The following is a 20,625-nucleotide window of genomic DNA, read 5'->3' as shown; positions in this document are numbered from 1 at the left end:
ATTAATCATGTACTATAAATGGGGAAGTAATGGCATTTAATTTATATCCCATTAAAGCTATTACCAAAAATCATACACATTCTCAACATAAGAAACTAATCAGAAAGAAAGTGAGCAAAATAAACTCAAATTAAGTAAAAATTAGGAAATCATAAAGAACACAGTCAATGAACTAGAAAACATATAATAAAGAAGAGAAAATAAGCCACAACTTATCTTTAGACGATAAAGTGATTGAACACTTAGTGAGACTTATAAAGAAAAAAGAAAGCATGAATTCTCAGTATCAGTAATGCAGTAGAGGACATGCAGACATGTGATGCTCACAGGACTCTGTATGCACCAGAGCTCATTAAACTGCACACCTAAAATGGGTGAGCTTGATTGTAATAAAGCTATACCTCAACAAAAAGACTAAATCAATGCAATCCGCCTGATCAGTAGAATGAAGATGAAAAACCGTATGGCTTAAGCTAATGCCAATTCTCTGGGCTTTAGAATAGAGGGAACTTAAATTAGCATCTGTGTCAATTACCAGCTGGTAAGAATGCCCTTGTGCAGCCCTATGACAGGAGAATGTACATCTGCCAGAGGCTGTGTGTTGCCATAACAAAATACCTGCGGCCAGGTACTTGACAAGGTAAAGAGGTTTATTTAGTTCCGCATTCTGGCAGATGGAGGGCCCAAACAGCACAGTGCTGGCATCCTGGTGAGGGCCCCTGGCTGGGTCACAAGATGAAGAGAAGTGGGAAGGGAGGCATGTGTATGAGGGTGTCCGGTCCCCCTCGTGTTATAGCAATCCACTGTCACGGGAGCTAGTACAGACCTGCCAGACCTGAGCCACCCCTACAGGAGAGCACTGATCCATGCCAAGGATGGAGGCCCAAGACCCAGCTGCCTTCCACCAGGCCCCACCTCTTAAAGGAGCCACAGCTTCTCCACATCTCTACACAGGGAACAAAGCGTCCAGCATGTGAACCTCCAGGGGACACAGGTTCCATACCCAAACAATAGCATCGCATTGTCACCTCTCCTCAAGGTTCCCTCCCATCTGTAGTGACTGCTTCAGCCTCACCCATTTTTTCTTTGTCACTTAACAAGGTCTGGATGGAAGTCTGAGGACTTCCTGGCTTCTTCTGTCTTAGAATTAGTCGATGACTAACAGCTACTACAGTTGTTACAGGAGAAAGTATACGATGAGCACAGCTCTTTTCTTTCCGTGGCTTCTTTTCCCTCCTGCGGGGAGTTCAGCACCTGAGTGTGCGACTGGGCCCCTCTAGTCCTAGATTGCAACCTGTGGGAGCCGCACCTCGGGGCCATGACAAAGAACAAGAAATCCTGCCATTCAACAACACAATCAGAAGACATGACTGGCTCCTTCTTGGTCAAGAGATAGAAAGACAAAAGTAATTCTACTTTGCTCTCACATTATCCACAAGTGCTGAAAACCATAAAGGACAGCTTCCTTGTGACTCTTCAAGGCTCTGCTAATGAGTGGTGCTGTTCTGGGCTCTGCGGTGCCCTAAGCCTGCTCTCGGCAGTACTGCTCTCCAGCAAGCTCTGATGTTTGCTGCGCCAGGGCTTCTGGGCAGATGCAGGGAAGACGAAGGATGCGGTCCATGTCTCTCCTCGCTGACTTAGGACCAGCAGGAATAAACTGTAAGGCAGTACAGTGCAGGTTTTAAGAGGATGGACTTGGTGTCAGACAAACCTAGGTTCCGTTCTCATTTTTGCCAATAATTAAGCATACAGCCTTGGACAAGCTGGTTTTGGTTTCTTCATCTCCAAAATGGGCACAATTATACTGTCTACTTCATAGGGCAGCCGGGAGAATTACATAAAATAATGATAGTAAAGAGCAGATGATAGTATCCAACAAGAGCAAAAGAACTCATGACACTATTTATGTCTTCTTGTCTACATATACGGATCTTCTCATTTCAAGATTTACTGGGGCCAGTGTTATGGCACAGCAAGTTAAGCTGTGGCTCAGAATTCCAGCATCCCATAACACTGTGCTGATTTGAGTCTCAGCTGCCCCACTTCCAATCCAGCTCCCTGCTAATGCGTCCGGGAAGGCAGGGATGCTGACCCAACTGCTTGGGCACCTGCACCCAAGTGGGAGACCTGGATGGAGCTCTTGGCTCCTGGCTTCGGCCTGGCTCACGTCTGCCTTTTGCAGTTGTTTGGATAGTGAACTGTCAAATGGGAAAATCTATCTCTCTTTCTCTCTCCTTTTCCTCCCCCTACTCCTTCTCGGCCTCTCTCTGTTGCTCTGCCTTTTAAAGAAATCTTTTAAAAAGATTTATTCATCTGTTTGTTTGGAAGGGTGACAGAGAAGGAGAGACGGAGAAAGAGAGATCTTCCCTCTGCTGGCTCACTCCCCAAATGCCTGCAACAGCTAGGCCTGGGCCAGGCCAAAGCCAGGAGCCGGGAGCTCCATCCAGGTGTCCCAGATGGGAGGCAGCGACCCGGGTACTTGGCTCATCATCTGCTGCCTTATGGGCACATTAGCAGAAAGCTGGCTGAGAAACAGAGGAGCCAGGCCTTAAACTGGCACTTTGATATGATATAGGCATCCCAGGTGGCCACTTGACCCAAGCACCACCATGCCAGCCCCCACGTATTCTGTCTGCTGGCAAGATTGGCCTTTGGGTACGTTGCCGCTGGGAATGTAAATGGGTATAACATTTGGAGAGAGTAATTTGATAGCTTCTGTTAAACTTTTTAAACTCACAGGCCTCCACCCTGCAATTCTACTTCTGCATGTCTGTCTTAGAGAACTATTCCTAAGTGTGTATTTAACCCTGAAACACTTGATTTGTTACACTAATAAGCTGGTCAAACATACCTATAGGCAACATTTTCCCAAAATCCTGTGTCAGTCTGAGCTTAAAGAATACTACCTTTATTAAACAACCATTAACAGATTTTCATCCTTCCGAGAAAGTCAGACATACTCCCCTGCTGTTTTAGAAATGGATGTTACATAAGCTTTAGAACAGCAGATTGTAAAATTGAAAATAAAAATATCCTGGAAACAGCATTGCTTAACTATCTCCTCTTAGAGACGAGAACACGTTAGGCCCACTGAGGTAAAGTAAGCACCCTATTACCTAGTCAGAAAACGTTAGACCCCCAGTGCTGTTGGTGCTAATTGTGACTTCAAGTTCTTCACACTCGGTGTGTTCTTACACTGGCCCCCACTGCATTCTTTCCTATTTTCTTTGAAACACACACACACACACACACACAAGATTTATTTGTTTGAAATGCAGAGTTAAAGAGAGAGGAGAAAGATCTTCCATCCACTGATTCACACCCCAAATGACTGCAACAGCCAGGCCTGGGTTAGGTGGAAGCCAAGAGCCTGGAATTTTATCCAGATCTCCCACGTGGGTGCAGGGGCCCAAGCACTTGGGCCATCTTCCGCTGCTCTCCCAGGTGCATTAGCAGGGAGCTGGGTTGGAAGTGGAGCAGCTGGCACATGGGATGCTGGCATCCCAGGCAGTAGCTTAACCAGGTGCACCACGACATCGGCCCTCTTCTTTCTGATTTTCAGTGTGGCAGGCATAGGTGGTTGTCTTCCCAAAGCCATTTATTTTTTCCTTCCTAACAGTTAACAATATGGAGCTGGCTTGGTTCTCTGCAGCCAGGCCTCCTCTGGCTGGGGAGACATCTCTGGAAGCCTGTGGGGCCGGGGCTTTCAGGAAAGCTGCTGTGTTTCTGATTCAGGAGGGAAGATGGCCGGCATGCAGTGCCCCGCCCTCCTGCGTGCGTGTCCATGCGGTGAGCCCATGCTGTAGGGCGCGTCAGGCCCTTGGGTCCCTGTGATGAGAAAATCGCAGGGGAGGCATGTGGGCGCCTGGGACAGTGGGGACACGGCAGCCGCCCGTGCCGGCCTTGGACTGGCTACCTGTTGGCACCGTTTGCTATGCCTGAAATACACACTCCTCTCTGGTGAAGCCACGGTTGTGCTATGTTCACTTAGAGCAGTGACTGCGAGGTACGAACTCTGCCGCGGCTAAGTCCAGGCTGCCTTCCTCATGCCGTGCCAGCGGAGGGTGGGACCTTCATCCCACATGCGCCACTTCCGTCTCCTTCTGTCACCTTCACTCAGCCTCCTTGCCTCTTCCAACCCCTCTCTGAGCCCTAAAAGCATCTTTTATCTTTGCCATCAATTTTCACTCCCTTACAAAAATGCCATTCTTTTGCTTCACTTTACATCTAAAAGTCTTAGGATAATAGATTCCCAAGCCTGCACTCCCTAATGTTAAAAACGAATCAAGCAATTTTCTGTTTCAAAATAGCTGGCACAGAGGATTTTGAGTAGTCCCCACACAAAGAAATGGTAAGTTTTTGAGGTGATGGATATGCCACTTACCTGGATCTTATCATTACGCATTGTATACATGCATTGAAGTACCACACTGCACTCCATAAATACGGACAATCATGTCACTTAGAAGGAGAAATGGGTACCAGCATTGTGGAGCAGCAGGCTAAGCCGCTGCTTCTGTCGCCAGCATCACACATCAGAGCACTCGTTCCAGCCCCGTCTGCTCTGCTTCCGATCCATGTCGTCCCTGATTATGTGCCTGGGAAGCCAGCAGGAGATGGCCCCAATACTTGGACCCTGCCACTCAGGTGGGAGAGCAGGATGGAGCTCCTGGCTTTGGCCTGGTCCAGCCCCAGCTGTTGTGGCCATTTGAGGAGTGAACCAGTGGATGGAAGATCTGTGTGTGTGCATGTGTGTGCGTGTGTGTGTGTGTGTTAGGGGGAGGGATGGGGGTGTGTGTGTCTCCCTCTCTCCCTGTCTCTCTGCTTGACTTACACCAATGGACTCTGCTGAAAGGGGCAGTATGACAGTAGCAGTCTTGGTTGGGAGGGAGAAATTGTGGCTGTGGCTTTGGCTTTGGATGTATTGAGTCTGAAGTTCCAGGGGAAGTTGGAGAGCATTTAGGAGGCGATTTAAAATGTTGGTCTGAAGTTCAGGGCAAAACAGTTACAACTGGAGGATACACACGCAGGTCTGGGGAAAGTTGGCAAATGTAAGGCACAGCCACATCTGCTGTGATCACTGCACACGCTTCTAAGAATGAGCATCTTGACTACGTGCCAGGCCTCCCTCAATTTGCCCACTTCATTCTCATTTAATCCTCGCCACCCAGTCACTTCCACTTATCTACCAAGTGAGGAAATCAGCGCGGGGGCTCAGGTCATTTCCCGGCAGCCAGGAAGTGGTAGACCTAACCCCCAGGCAGGTACCTGCCGCTCAGAGAACAGGGCAGAGCTGCCCGTCAGCTCTCTTCCTCACATACGCATCAGCTAGAAGGTGCTTCTGCTTTTTAAAAATCTATCTTATTATTATTTATTTGAGGAACATGAACTCTTATCCACTGGTTCATTCTCCAGAATGCCCACAGCAGGTAAGACCAGGCTGAGGAGGAAGCTGGGAGCCAGACACACAGTCCAGGTCTCTCACGTAGGCGGCAGGGACTCAACTACTGGAGCCATCACAGCTGCCTGCCAGGTCCACGTTAGCAGAAAATTGGAACCAGGAGCTTGAGCCGAGAGTCAATCCCAGGTACTCTAATATGGAACTCTAGGCTAAACCTTTGCTCCTCTTTTATTATTGTTATTTTTTACTTAGAGTTTATTGAATGGCTAGTAATGTTTGACTCTGTGTACCTCAGTTTGCTGATTCTTGAGCCCCTTGTGTTATCTACAGAGAACATGGTGCTATGGTTTGGATCTGGGTTGCAGGTGTTCCCCAAACCTCCTTGTGCTGCAAGCTTGGTCCTCGGTGTGGTGATGTGGAGGTGATGGGACCTTTAAGAGGTCAGACCTAGCAGAGGGTCGTTAGGTCATGGGGACACTGCCCTCAGAAGGGGTTGGTGCTGGTCTGGCAGAGTGAATCAGTTCTCAGAGGATCAGTTGTTTAAAGCAAGCCTCCCCCGGATCCCACCCCCTCTGCCACCACTGCCCTGCTCCGCGTCCCTTCTGCTGTGCCAGCACTCTGTTTCTTCATCGCATTGCAGTGCTGTCAGAAGTTCTCTCAGCAGAACCAAGCAGGTGCTGGCCACATGCACTTAGGCCTGCAGCGAAACAAACCTCTTTTGGTATAAAGTACCCTCCCTAAAGTTCCTTGTTGCAGTCCAGAAAACAGACCAAGACAAGTGACAGAGTCCAGCATGAACTCCGGTCCACTTAACCCAGGGTTCTTCCCAACATCCTGTGGTTGCTTGCATTCTCAACCCTTGCCAGAGCCTGAAAAGGATAAGCTGCACACAGGGAGGTACCCGTGCCCTTCATCCAGGTAGCAAGGTGGATCTATCACTACAGAATTAGTAGAACAATGACCTGCACTCCCAGCCTTCTGAAAGGCCAACCAACTAGCCACCGAGGGGCCTGAAACCAAGGTCATATTTTCCCTGAAGAGAGTAGTGTTCTGTACACCAGTGCTGAAGACACGTCACAATCTCTGATCTGGGCCATGGCTATAGACATTCTCCCTTGAGCTACTGAGCGCTTAACAACTGGCTTGCAGGGGCAAGCCGGCTCCAGCACAGCTCTGCCTGTAGGGCAGCCCTGGGCCTGCTCCAGAGGAGAGACGAGCATGGGAAGGACTCCAAAGCCTCCATCTACGCGGGTGCTCCCAGCCAAAGATCGTGGAGCGCGACCTCTGGCAATCTCTGCCCACTTCCGAGCAGCGCTGCACGCTGGTCTTCAACTTCTAAATAGCCTCCACCTAACTGGTAATTCTCCATTGCCCCTTGCCAGATAGAAGGCTTATTTTTGTCTCTTGCCCAGACACTATGTAATCTCCTAACTGTTCCCCCTCACCCACTCTTGCCCCTGAGGTCGTGTCATCTTCATCCTGTGCCCAGAGTCATCCTTAGAAAGTGTAAATGTGATTGTATTGCCCTTCAAGAGCCCTTCAAAGGCTCTGCAGAGCTGTGGATGCAGCCAGTCCTCAGTACCACGGACACAGCCTGGCTTCCTGTGCTTCACCCGACTGGTCTGCTTCAGCTCCCGCGTGAGGTGTGCTCTCTCGTGCCCAGGATCTTCCTGTGCGTGATCGCCCTCCCGGACCACTCTTCTCTGTCCCTCTTGTTACCTCCTTTACCCCTATGTATGCTTTAGGTCTCAGCCTAAACTCACTCCCTCAGGGAGCCTTCCCTGAACCCTTGGACCTGCATGAGGTCCGCCTGTAACAGATTTCCAAACCACCCTGCGCTTCCCTCCCCAGTGACCGTTATCTGCCTTCCCTGCTGGGCCACCAGCTTCCTTACAGCTTGTCCTGAAAGAGGAGACTGACCACACAGCAGCTGGGACGATCCTTCTAGTAGGTCAAGCCTTGTTTCCAAAACCTCGAAAAGCTCTCCATCTCTTTCAGAATAAACTTCAAAGACCATCCCAGGGCCTATCCAACCCTGCAAAGTCTGATCTCAAAGAAAATCTCTCTTCTAACACCTCCATCCCTTACTCTGCTTTAGCACCTTGACTTTCTTGCTTTTCTTTGAATATGCAAACACAGTCCTGCCTCAGGACCTTGGCGTATGCTGCTGTCACTGCTAAGTAAACCACAGGGTTCACTCCCTTACTTTCTTTGGGTCTCTGTCTAAAGGTTACCTTTTCAGAAAGGCCTTGTCTGTCTACCTTATCTCACCAAATCCTATCTCACCAGTATCTCCCCCCCACACTTTATTTTCCATCATGGCTTGTATGACCACATGAGAAATGATATATCAGTTCATTGGCTTAGTGTGGCCTCTCCTCCTCTGGTGGGTGTGGGGAGCAACTCGGACTAGACTGTTACTGGAATTAAGACTTATTCTATGCATCTGCTCTCCCACAATATGGCGCTGGGAGAGGGGTAAACAACTTCTACGCAGCTGCCTCCAGTTCAACCAATAAGCAGCAGGACCTGCTCCTGATTGGAGGAGAGCAGCGTACTCGGCGTGTGGGTAGCAGAGTTGGGATTGGAGGAAGAGGACTATAAAGGAGGAGAGAGACAACATGCACGAGGAACATCTAAATGGAACATCTATCTGAAGGAACACCTGAGCAGCCCCTGAGAGAGAGCCGGCCGGCGGTGTGCCGCTCCCCCACGGAAGTGGGGAAAGTGGCAGGGGGATCCGCCCTTCCACGGAGGTGGAAGGGACGGTAGCCAACCCAGGAAGGACCAGCAGCAAACCCGGGAAGGGCCGAGCAGACAAAAGAACAGCGCAGGGTCCTGTGTCGTTCCTCCACGAAGAGGGGGAGCGACATAATGGTGCCGTGACTTGGATAAGAAACCTAGGCAGGGTTTAGTGTCGTTCCTCCACGAAGAGGGGGAGCGACAGGTGGGTAAGCTCCGTGAGAGCAGGGACGTCATCTGTTTTGATCACTGTTGGCCCCTATTTTCCAGAACAGTGCCAACTATTTTGTTGTAGTCAACTATTTTGTTGCAAAGGACAGGATTTCATTTTTTAAAATCACTCTGTAGTAATCCATGGTGTACATACCCAAGAATTGTTTTATGCAGTCTTCAGTTGACAGGCATCTAGGTTGATTCCATATCTTAGCTATTGTGAATTGAGCTGTAATAAACATGGGGGTACAGATAACTCTTTCATATGCTGATTTTATTTCCTGTGGGTAAATTCCAGGAGTGGGATGGCTGGGTAATATGGTAGGTCTGTATTGAGGTTTCTGAGTTATCTCCATCCTGTTTTTCACAGTGGCTGTACATTACCACCAATAGTGGCTTAGTCACCTTTTCCCCCATCCTCACCAGCATTTGTTGTTTGTTGATTTCTGTCATTTCTATTCTGTTACATTAGTCTATCCATCTGTTTTTGTGCCAGTACCAGTCTATTTTGATTATAACTGCCCTGTTGTATGTCTTGAAATCTGCTATTATGATTCCTCTAGCTTTGTCTTTGTTGTATAAGATTGTTTAGCTACTCAGGGTCTCCCATGTTTTCCTATGAATTTCATCATTGTTTTTTTCTATATCTGAGAAGAATGCCCTGGTATTTTGGTTGGTATTGCATTGAATCTGTAATTTGCTTTCTGTAGTATGAACATTTTGATAATACTGGTTCTTCTAATCCAGGAACATGGAAGGTTTTTCCATTATTTTTGCGTCTTCTTTTATTTATTTCTTTAATGTTTTATAATTTATATCATAGAGATCTTTGATGTCCTTGGTTTAATTTATTCCAAGGTATTTAATTTTTCTGTGGCTGTCGTGAATGGGATTGATCTTAGAAGTTCTTTCTCAGCTATAGCATTATCTGTGTATACAAAGGCTATTGGTTTTTGTGTGTTTTTAATTTTATATCCTGCCACTTTACCAAACTCCTTTGAGTTCCAATAGTCTCTTGGTAGAGTCTTTTAGACCCCACCATGTATAGAATCATGTCATCTGCAAATAGGGATAGTTTGATTCCCTCCTTCCCAATTTGTATCCCTTTGATTTCTTTTTCTTGCCTAATGGCTCTGGCTAAAACTTTCAGGACTATATTGAATAGCATTGGTGAGAGTGGGCATCCTTGTCTGGTTCCAGATCTTAGTGGGGATGCTTCCAACTTTTCCCCATTCAATAGGATGCTGGCTGTGGGTTTGTCATAAATTGTCTTGATTGTGTTGAGGAATGAACATTCTGTACCCAGCTTGCTTATGGTTTTTGTCATGAAAGGATGTTATATTTTATCAAATGCTGTCTTTACATCTATTGATATAATCATATGGTTTTTGTTCTTCAATTTGGTTTTTTTTTTTTTTTTTTTTTGACAGGCAGAGTGGACAGTGAGAGAGAGAGACAGAGAGAAAGGTCTTCCTTTGCCATTGGTTCACCTTCCAGTGGTCGCCGCGGCTGGTGCACTGTGGCCAGCACACCGCTCTGATCTGAAGCCAGGAGCCAGGTGCTTCCCCTGGTCTCTCATGCGGGTGCAGGGCCCAAGCACTTGGGCCATCCTCCACTGCACTCCCTGGCCACAGCAGAGAGCTGGCCTGGAAGAGGGGCAACCGGGACAGAATCCGGCGCCCCGGCCGGGACTAGAACCCTGGGTGCCGGTGCCGCAGGTGGAGAATTAGCCTATTGAGCCGCAGCACCGGCCTCTTCAATTTGTTAATGTGATGTATCATATTGATTCATTTGCAAATGTTGAAACCATCCCTGCACACCAGGGATAAATCCTACTTGGTGCATGTGATTGATCTTTCTGATGTATTGTTGGATTCAATTGGTTAGTATTTTGTTGATTTTGTGTGTGTGTGTGTGTGTATCTTCATCAGGGAAATTGACCTGTAGTTCTCTTTCTCTGTTGTATCTTTTTCAGGTTTAAGAATTAAGGTGATGCTAGCTTCAGAGAAGGAATTTGGGAAGATTCCCTCCCTTTCAATTGTTTTGAATAGCTTGAGAAGAACTGGAGTTAGTTCTTTAAATGTCTGGTAGAATTCAGCATTGAAGCCATCTGGTCCTTTTGGGACGGTCTTTATTACTGATTCAATTTCCATCTTGGTTATTGATCTGTTTTGGTTTTCTACGTCTTCATGGCTCAATTTTGGTAGGTTGTATGTGTCCAGCAGTATATCCATTTCTTCCAGTTTTCCTAATTTGTTGGCTTACAGCTCTTTGTAGTAATTCCTGATGATTCTTTTTATTTCTTTGGTACCTGCTGTTATACTTCCTTTTTCATCTCTAATCTTATTGACTTTTTTATTTCTCTTTTGAATTCTTCTGTGATCCATTGTTGATTCAGGAGCATGTTGTTCAGTCTCCATGTGTTTGCAGATGTTGTAAAGATTCTTGAGTTGTTAATTTCCAGCTTCATTCCATTGTGATCAGAGAAGATGTGTGATATGATTCTGATTTTTTGAATTCACTGAGATTTGCTTTATTGCCTAGCCTGGGGTCTATCCTAGAGAAAGTTTCATGAGCTGGTGAGAAGAATGTGTATTCTGCAACTGTAGAATGAAAAGTTCTATAGCTATCTGTTAGGTCCATTTGGTCTATAGTGTCGATTAACTCTGTTGTTTCCTTGCTGATTTTCTGTCTTGTTGATCTGTCCTTTGCTGAAAGTGGGTACTGAAGTCCCCCATTACAATAGTGTTGGAGTCTATGTCTCCCTTTAGATCCATTAACATCTGTTTTAAATAGCCAGGTGCCCTGTAATTGGATGTCATTGCGTATTTTTAGTAACATTGTCACCAAGTGACACATTCACTTATATTTTCTGGTAGCATCTTTCTGACATCGGTCATTCTCCTTTTTCATTAACTCAATTTCCCAGGAGAAAATCATCCCTTGGGCTGTCATTCTAGTGTCATAACGCAGAGTATTGGCAACCTTTGAGATGAAGAAACGGAAGGGTTTTAAGAATCAGTAAAATCTGTCTGCACTCTGCCTCATGCTGAGAAATGTAGGGGTAATTTAATATCAAAGGTCAGAGACACAGTTTCTTTCACCTTTTCAGCAAAAGAAATTACTGTTGGCTTAAAGAATGTGCTCAGGTAATTTCCATCAGTAAACAAATGGAGTCAGAAAGTGAATGTATTCACACACCCATATTTGCTTAGCACAAGCCAATAAAAAACAAAAAAAAAAAAGAGTTCCTTGTACCATAGGTTCAGGGGGTAGCTTTCTGTTATTCCTGGCACTTGGAAATGACTCAAGTGAGAGCGATAACGCTTTGGGTGTGTGTGCGACAAAGGGGGAGTTCACACACCTGAGATAGGGAGCAGGATGGGGAAGTGGGGGTGCAGCTGATTCCTAACGTTGCCACCTCCTTGTTGGGCTAGAACTGGGCACACTTCCCACTGGCTGGATGCTCCATGGGCCTCTCTACCCTATCCTGTCTTTGTTCGACCATGACTGGCTGATCTTCTTGTAGAATTTATTTAACTTCCTAGAGCTTCACTTCTTTATTGTAAAATGAAGACCGTGACCTTGGGTAACATGAGAATTAACACAGTGGAAACTCAAATTTGAATCCTAACATTTTGATTTGTCGCTGTGTGACCCTAGGGTTCTCTAAACTTGAATTTCATCATCATTTTTGTACAGAGGCATATAATAGCTCCTCTCAGCATAACGGTGAAGAATCAATTAGATCATGTGCGTCGGCAGGCCCAGCACAATGTTTAGCATGTAGCAGGCCCTTATACAGGCTAGTTTGCTGTTTCTTTCTGTTCTTAAACATAAACCCAGGTTTCCTTTAGTGTAGAGTCAGATCCCTTTACAACTGGCCAAAGTCATTTCTAGCCCCAGCTATCTCATGACCTCAGGTTCTAAAAGGGAAATAGCTGAAAAAGAGAGGGAAAAATATCAAAAAACAGGATGCAACCAAGCAATCACTGGACTGCACTGCTCACTCGTCTATGTGCCAAAAGCTTGATGCTCAGCTCTGTGAGCTACTCAGGGTCTCCCACCTGAACCGCAATAATTATTTTCTGAATGAATGAAGGGGAAGGGGAGATGGCCAGAGAATTACCTGGGATTACACAGGGAGCACTGGGGAGAAACAGATACAAAAATTAAATGAAAATAAAAGCAATTAAACAAGGGAGAGGAAAAATCAAAAAGACCACAGAGAATTAGAAAAACTCAGTATGTGTACAAGGGCTCTTCAAAATATTCATGGAAAACATATATTATGATAAAAAAACTATGCATCAATTTCAAAATTTTGGTACCAAAGTAAACTTATTTTTTTTAAATTCCATTTCCCATGAAGTTGTTAAGGTTCCCTTGCACTTAGGGGAGAAAAAGAGCTATACTTAACAACAACAAACAAAAGGAATGAGAGACTAGAATGGAGCCCCCAAAACGCCTTGCAGACACTAGATAACATCAGGCCCCAGCCTCCCAATCACCCTCCCTCAGCCTAACTCACTGAATTGAGACAGTGGTACAGCCAGCCCTCCAAGATTCTAATCACTCACTCATGAGGTCATCTGCTGCTCCAATAGATAACACTTTGGTAGCCAGTATTGTCTTGAGAGGTTCTGTTTAGGACAATTCTAGGTCTGGGCAGTGGAATCCCAGCTCCAGGGCAGAGACTAACTCCTACCTGCCTGTGGCCCCCAGGCTGACTGAAGGCCACTTGGCGCCATACCAGCCCAGTGCTGTTGGACTGTTGGCGTCCCCTCCATGTCCTAAGGGGTGTGTTGCTTCATTCGTTATCTCAACTTCCCTTGCCAGCAGGCAGAGCAGGAAGAGAGAAGCAATGTTCAAGTCTTGGCGCCTGACCGACACCAGGGGTGTGGCACCCCAGCGCCTTCCCCCAAACACCAGCAGTAGCTCTTGAGACCCAGCAGTCTGCTACCCCCTCCTCTGCTGGCAGAGTCAGCGTTCTCTTTCCTTCACCCTCAAACCTTGTCCTTGTTGTTCCACTTGGCACCAGGGACAGGAACCATCTGAGACTCACTTGGGCCATCCTCCACTGCCTTCTTGGGCCACAGCAGAGAGCTGGACTGGAAGAGGAGCAACTGGGACTAGAACCGGGGTGCCGGAGCCGCAGGCAGAGGATTAGTCTAGTGAGCCACGGCCCATGATGCCCTTTTAATAAGTGGGTGGAGGGTCCCAGAGACTTGGGCCATCATCTGCTGTTTCCCAGGGTGTGCATTAGCAGGAAGCTGGGTTGCATGTGGAGGAGCTGATAACGATGTGTTTATTAATATTTCCTGAAATTAATAAGCTGTGCAGGTTCTTGCCATGAATTCAAAGAATTCTGAACCCTGGCTCACATAAACCAGGCAGCAGGATAAGTTTTTAAGCTGTTTATTTAGTGAGAGAAATGCATGGGAGAGTGAGGGCTTTAAGGGAGAAAGGAAAGTCTGGAAATTAAGCTGGGGCCATACGGAGCAGAGAGCAGGTCGAGAGCCACGTGCAGCAAGCATTTGGTTAAGAGCAGCTACTGCTACTAGCAGCTTATCACGGGCGGCCAAGCGAAGGCAGAGAGCGTGGGTGGCCCGAAGGCACAGGGCAAAAGGGCGACAAAGGTCCATAATGGAAAAAAAAAGGACAGCAAGAAGAAAAAGGGCTGGGCCCACCTGCTTCAGGCTTCTTATCCACTTCCCAAGGGGAGTGGTCACGTAGCCCAATTGGGGTCAGGCAAAAGGGTAAGATCACACAGGGGCGTGGTGAAGGCATGGTCTTCCAGCTCACAAATCTAATCAATTTTATCCTACCTGCCTGCCTACATCAGAGCCAGGACTTGAACCCATGACTCCTATATGGTATATGGAAATCCTAGTGACAGATCAACTGCTGTGCCAGATGCTTGGCCTGTGATGCCCTTTTAATAAGTGCAATCAGAATCGATCTACAGACCCCAAATATAGAAAATTGGGCAGAGTAGAATAGCTCTGAGTGTCATAAAGGCAGGAGGGTAGGACCCCTACATCCTGCTTCTCCTTCTTCCTGGTGGCTGGGGGTATGCTCTGAGGTGTGGTGCTGAACCCCAGGGTGAGCACATTTGCTGAATAAATCATTCAGTAGCTCCTATAAAGGGAAGCAGTGAACCCCTAAAAACCAGCAAGCCAGGGTCTCCAGACCAACCTCGTTTTCCTGTCCATATGCTAGTCATGAAGCACTATAGCAGAATTCATCTGGATTTGAGCAACACACTTGGAGACACCTCTCACCGTAACCTTACAAACCAAGTGAGGGTTCTAGAAGGGTGCCACTAGATGATGCAAAACTGTTAAGCCCATCCCTGCGGGATTTCGGTTACAGGTTAATCAAATCTGCCAAAATTTCTAGTGGCCTGCAAAAAGGCTCTTTTCTCATTAGCTCCCTTTGGCCTTTCAGTAATAATGCTAACAGTTAGCATAGTAACAATAGTTATCCTTACTACATGTTACAATGCTAAGCACTTCATATGAAATACTGTAAAGTAGGTATTATTTTTATCAGTACCTTATAAATGAGAAAACCAATGCTCAAAATGGGCAATTAGCTTGCTCTGTGTCACATAACCAGCAAGTAGGGGAACTAGGACTTAAATCTCATCGACTCCAAAAATGTTGCTAATGGAGAAATGAGGACATCGGTGACTCTTTTATGAAGCATTCAGAGATAGGTAATACGTCAGCTAATAAGATCACTATCCAAAAGAGCTACCCTCCAGCATGAGACCAAAATTTAAAATGTAGACTGTAGACGTTAAATGGAACAGAGAACACAAGTTCTAAGAAAAAAAAAAAAAAACAAAAAAAACAAACAAACAAAAAAAAAACAAAACACACACACACACACAAGCAATGGGGGAAAACACAGCTACACTAATACAGGATGGGAGAGACAGGCCCTAACCACAGCACAGGTCACAGGTGGAAAAGTCGGCACTTTTCATTACAAAGGCTGAATAGATGGTGAAATATGACTGCCAGCAATTTTAGCGTGAACTTGGGCCATAGTATTAGATGTAGAAGGTCTGAAACAAGGGAAAGCCCTGGCCTGCTGGGTCTGCTTTTGTAAGACCCTGTCTGCAGGGGTCTGTGCTGGTATCATATTTTAAGAGGGATGGTGATGGGGGCCGGCGCTGTGGTGCAGCGGGTTAAAGCCCTGGCCTGAAGCGTCGGCATCTCATATGGGTCCTGGTTCTAGCCCCGGCTGCTCCTCTTCCAATCCAGCTCTCTGCTATGGCCTGGGATAGTGGTAGAGGATGGTCCAAGTCCTTGGGCCCCTGCACCCTTGTTGAGGGACCCAGAGGAAGCTCCTGGCTCCTGGTTTCAGATCGGTCCAGCTCCGGCCGTTTCGGCCATCTGGGGAGTGAACCAGTGGATGGAAGACCTCTCTGTCTAACTCTTCTGTAACTCGTCTTTCAAATAAATTAAATAAATCTTTTAAAAAAAAAAAGAGAGGGATGGTGATGAAAGAAGCTCAGTCATGCTGGAGAATACGTAGAAAGGACCTGGGAACACTTAGCTGGAAATGAGAAGACAGTAGGAATGTAAGGTCATTTCTCAAACTGTCTTGCAATAGAAGTGTACTTGTCTAGCAGAGAGAAGCGGCCTCTGGGGACACTATGGCTTTGTGTGTCTTCAACATTGATGACCAGTAGGAGCTCCAGGACCTGACCAGCAAAGGCAGCTGCCAACACGAAGCTTCCAAACTTGTCCTTGGAGAGTTTCAGCTAAAGATGGCAAGAACTGGTCCACAGCTTAACCTGCCAATGATTAAGTGTGCCCTCTCCAAAACAGAATCAAAACAAATATTAAAAAAAATCCAAAACTCTCTGATCGATGTGCACACAAGCTTCACTGGGTACAACCAATCAAATTAAAGTACAGTGTCTTGCCAGACACTTCAGAAAGGCCTTAGAACAAAATCCAGGCAGCCAGGAAATGAGTGGGTAAATTGTAGGGTAAAGGAAGCTGTCACGACGCTCAGTGCTAGATGACAGTGGGAAGATGCCTACCACGTTCTGAGGGGAAAACTTCAGAATTTTACCCCAATTATTCTTCAGCACAAAGGCGGTAGGCAGAGTGTCTCAAGCAAGCAAGACTCCGGGGACTATACAAAGGGGCTTCCAAAAGTTCATGGAAAATCTAATTAAATGATGCTTATTTTGGTGTAAAAAAATTTTTGAAACCCAGGCATATCAGAATTATTAAAAATGCTCATAGAAACTGTGTGTCTTAAAAAAATACATGGATTTCATTGTTTTGCACCAAAATAAACATCATGTAATTACATTTCCCAAAAGCTTTTTAAAAAACAAACTTATCTTCAGCTCCATTTTCTCCAAACTTTTTAAATTAATTAATTATGTATTTATGTATTTATTTATTTATTAGAGAGAGAGAGAGAGAAACAGATGTATGGTATATTCCCTAAATGCCCACATCCATGGTATATTCCCTAAAGTTCCTTTATCTGTTTCACTTTGGACTTCAATTTCATTCTTTCTGGATGCAAAGCTTCGTTAATTAAGTCTTGGATTTCAATTGGTTTCTTGCCAGTCATAATTGAAGACTCACAGTGATAATAGCCATTACTCTGTTTTTTCTTCAGCATGGAGCAAAGATCTATACGATATAACATTTCTTCTCCAAATCTATGACTGATACATTTTTCATACAATTCAGGTTCTATTTTTTTCACTCCCTGCTATCTCTAAAAGTAGATTTATGTGATCTCCTTCTGCCAGCTTCACAAATCCAACCCAGTCACCAAAAGTTCCGATCCCTTGAAGAGTCAAAGTCAAATGTTTTCCTTGGAGGATTTCTTCTATGAGTGGTTTTAATTCCAAGAGAGCATCAATACCAATGTTTATTTCATCTTCATTTAATAATTGCACCACTAATTGGGTAACGTGAAAAGAACTATCACTGACCATGGCTTTGGCCAGTCGCTTATCTTGCTGTATTATCTCATTTTGCAGAATCTTAATCCCTTTTGTAATCTCTTTGTTGGTGATGGGAATGGATAGGAAATAGTTGGGTTGATAATCTTTCTGCTTTTTTTTTTTCTCTTCTTCACTTGATCACTCTTGATACATTCATTTTCTTTATTTCTCTTCAACTTTATTTGAGGTGCATCAGTGATTCCACAAACATCTTTAATATCTACAGCAGCAAATGGCATGTCTATCAAAGAATCCACCGTATCCATTTCAAGTTCTTCTGACATTTCATTTCTTGTCACATTTTCACACTCATTGGGATTCAGTCCTCCCTCTCCGGGGTGCTCCTAGGTCGCGGCGCGAGGAGGCGGCGCGTCAGGGCGGGCTGCGGCGGTGGTGACGGCGGCGGCGGCCCGGCCCTGCGGCCCAGGGCCGAGAGTTCGGTGGATAGATAATTTAACATCTCTTCCAACCTGGGTTTATTATGTCCTCCTGTTCTCTGGGGGCTGGAATGATCCAATCATATCTCTAGATTCCCTCGTAGCTCATAGTCCAGAGGACACAGGTGCCACCCATCAGCTGAGACTTGAACTGAGCTGAGTGGAAGAAGGCAAGGAGATGGAAAAGGAGGCCCCAGGGGTGGAGCTCAGCCAGCCACCGTGCGGCTCTGGAGCCCACAGTTCTGGTGGGACTTCCTGTCTCCTGGTTTCCTGGAGCTACCCCGGAAAAAGCAGCTCCTTGGGCCCAGATCACACCAGAGGGATCTATTTCCTGTGCATTTTGAAACATAACTACCACACAGCAGGGCACTTCAGAAAGTTCCTGGGAAAACAGGATTGAAAGATAAGTTTATTTTGATGCAAAAAAATAATTGAAATCCATATTTAGCCGGCGCCGCAGCTCACTAGGCTAATCCTCCGCCTTGCAGCGCCGGCACACCGGGTTCTAGTCCCGGTTGGGGCGTTGGATTCTGTCCCGGTTGCCCCTCTTCCAGGCCAGCTCTCTGCTGTGGCCAGGGAGTACAGTGGAGGATGGCCCAAGTGCTTGGGCCCTGCACCCCATGGGAGACCAGGAAAAGCACCTGGCTGCTGCCATCGGATCAGCGCGGTGCGCCAGCCGCAGCGCACCGGCCGCGGCGGCCATTAGAGGGTGGACCAACGGCAAAGGAAGACCTTTCTTTCTGTCTCTCTCTCTCTCACTGTCCACTCTACCTGTTAAAAAAAAAAATCCATATTTAAGAGGGGTCTTCAAAAAGTTCACAGAAATGTCTATTTTGAAAAAAACCCTATGTATTCAAAATTTTTGCACCAAAATAAATTTATCTTTTAACTCCATTTTCCCATAAACTTTCTGCAGTACCCTCATGTGGTGGCTTAAAACAGTAGAAATGTGAGGTAAGATGTCTGTGTCTCATATTGGAGCACCTGTGTTGGGGTCCCACCTCCCGCTCCTGACTCCAGCTGCCTGTTGGCGCAGGTCCTGCCACCCACATGAGAGACCTGGATTGAGTTGCTAACTCCCAGTTTCAGGCCCAGCCCAGGCCCAGCCCAGCTTCAGCTGTTGCAGGCATTTAGAGTGAACCGGACATTGAGAGCACTCTCTGTCTCTTGCCCTCTATTTTTTGCCTCTCAAATAAATAAAATAAATTTTAAAAATGAAAAAATGGAAATTGAAGAGTTAAAAATTGTATATGTGTGGGTGTCAAAAGTTAAGCTTAAGCTTACAGGTTTAAACCTTCCTGGTGCAGCTGTGAAAATAAAACAGAGTAAAGTAGCACCTTGACAGTAGGGACTCCATTTTGGAGCACTTGAGACTGCATTCTGGGAAAGCAACCCCCCCACTGTGAGACTCTGGTCTGAAACTATGATCTCAAATAGTCGGACAATAACAGTGCACTACACCACCCTTGGCAACGCACAAAAACCCCCTAGCATGATTGCTCAAGCTTAAAAGTAGAAAGGTTGCACCTGGGTTACCTGGGCTAATAATGAAGATGTGATTTGTCTATGTCTTAAAATCATAATTGCTGATTGTAAGATTTTAGCAACCGCTTAGCAACCATGTATTCTCTCCCCCCTCCCGATTTTGCGGTTTTTGCCTTTATAAACCCTATGCTGTAGTTCCTCACGGCTCCTCTGTCCTTGTCAGAGGGCCCCAACATGTTGGATCAATAAATTTAACCTTTTGCTGGTTGCATGAGAGAATAAGTCTCTTGGAGTCGTTCCTCGGGCGGTGGGCTTTTTTGGACCCTAACAAAATGTATTTCCTTACTCCCATAGAGGCCAGACTGAGTATCACTGGGCTGAAATCAAGGTGTCAGCAGGGCCAGACAGAGAGGCTCTAGGGAAAACCCGTTCCTTACCTCTTCCACCTTCCATCCCTTGCTTTGTGGCTACCTCACTCTGACCTCTGCCTTCATCTTCCTTCACTTGTCTTACAGGGATACATATGATTGCTCTTAGGGCCCGCTCTGATAATCCGGGATAATCCTGACTCAGGAGCCTCCACTTCAGTCACACCTGAAAACAGCTTCTGCACAAGTCCAGGTTCTAGGAATATCTCCTGAGGACACGCTTATCTTTGGAGGCCCATTTTCAGCCCACCATAAGTGGCATCATCCTGGAGCCTGAACTTGGGACAGTAGCCTCTACTTCTCCAGATAGATTCCTGCTGTGGTGGGGGAGATACTGCCTGGAGCACCAGTTGTTCTGGACGTCATTCCTAAGAGCCAAAGCCTGAAGCCTCCTCCAGCCCTTCCGTGATTGGATTTGCGCCCAACACCCTGTCTGCCTGAACCATGAGAGTGTCTCTGTTATGTGCAACTCAATCCTACATCCACCGATATGATCACCTGTTGACACCATTTTTTACATTTCTCTTTCTACATTTGTATCTGCATAACTTGGCTAGAACTTTGCTGTATAACAGGTACAGAGAATAAAACACTCTTCTTGCTTTGTGGGAACAGTTGCTGTGGTGGGTGCAACACAAGGAAGTGGGGGTTGGGATCTAAATTTTACTACAGTCTGTTAGAATTAATGCAATGAAGTAAAACAGTAGAAATGTGAGGTAAGATGTCTGTGTCTCATATTGGAGTACCTGTGTTGGGGTCCCACCTCCCGCTCCTGACTCCAGCTGCCTATTGGCGCAGGTCCTGCCACCCACATGAGAGACCTGGATTGAGTTGCTAACTCCCAGTTTCAGGCCCAGCCCAGGTACATTCTTTGTCCCTTGGGTTTCCTCTCCTCCCTGATCCACGTTTTGTGACATCCTGGTGGTG

The 20,625-nt window shown here is 46.2% G+C and overlaps 1 long non-coding RNA gene and 1 pseudogene across 1 annotated transcript; one reads left to right on the top strand and one right to left on the bottom strand.

Moving 5' to 3' along the window:
• The first annotated feature begins 5,292 nt into the window (after window positions 1-5,292).
• LOC149120092 (uncharacterized) lies at window positions 5,293-20,299 on the top strand. Its single transcript, XR_016226783.1, has 3 exons — window positions 5,293-5,429; window positions 13,196-13,290; window positions 19,786-20,299. It is a non-coding gene; the product is annotated as an uncharacterized LOC149120092 (long non-coding RNA).
• LOC149120093 (A-kinase anchor protein 7 pseudogene) lies at window positions 16,862-17,754 on the bottom strand (annotated as a pseudogene).
• Window positions 20,300-20,625: the final 326 nt, after the last annotated feature.

The sequence above is a fragment of the Oryctolagus cuniculus genome, chromosome 20 (genome assembly GCF_051225735.1).
Source record: "Oryctolagus cuniculus isolate XC-2025 breed Fujian yellow rabbit chromosome 20, ASM5122573v1, whole genome shotgun sequence".
Classification (NCBI taxonomy): domain Eukaryota; kingdom Metazoa; phylum Chordata; class Mammalia; order Lagomorpha; family Leporidae; genus Oryctolagus; species Oryctolagus cuniculus.
This window is presented reverse-complemented; position numbering and strand designations above follow the sequence as displayed.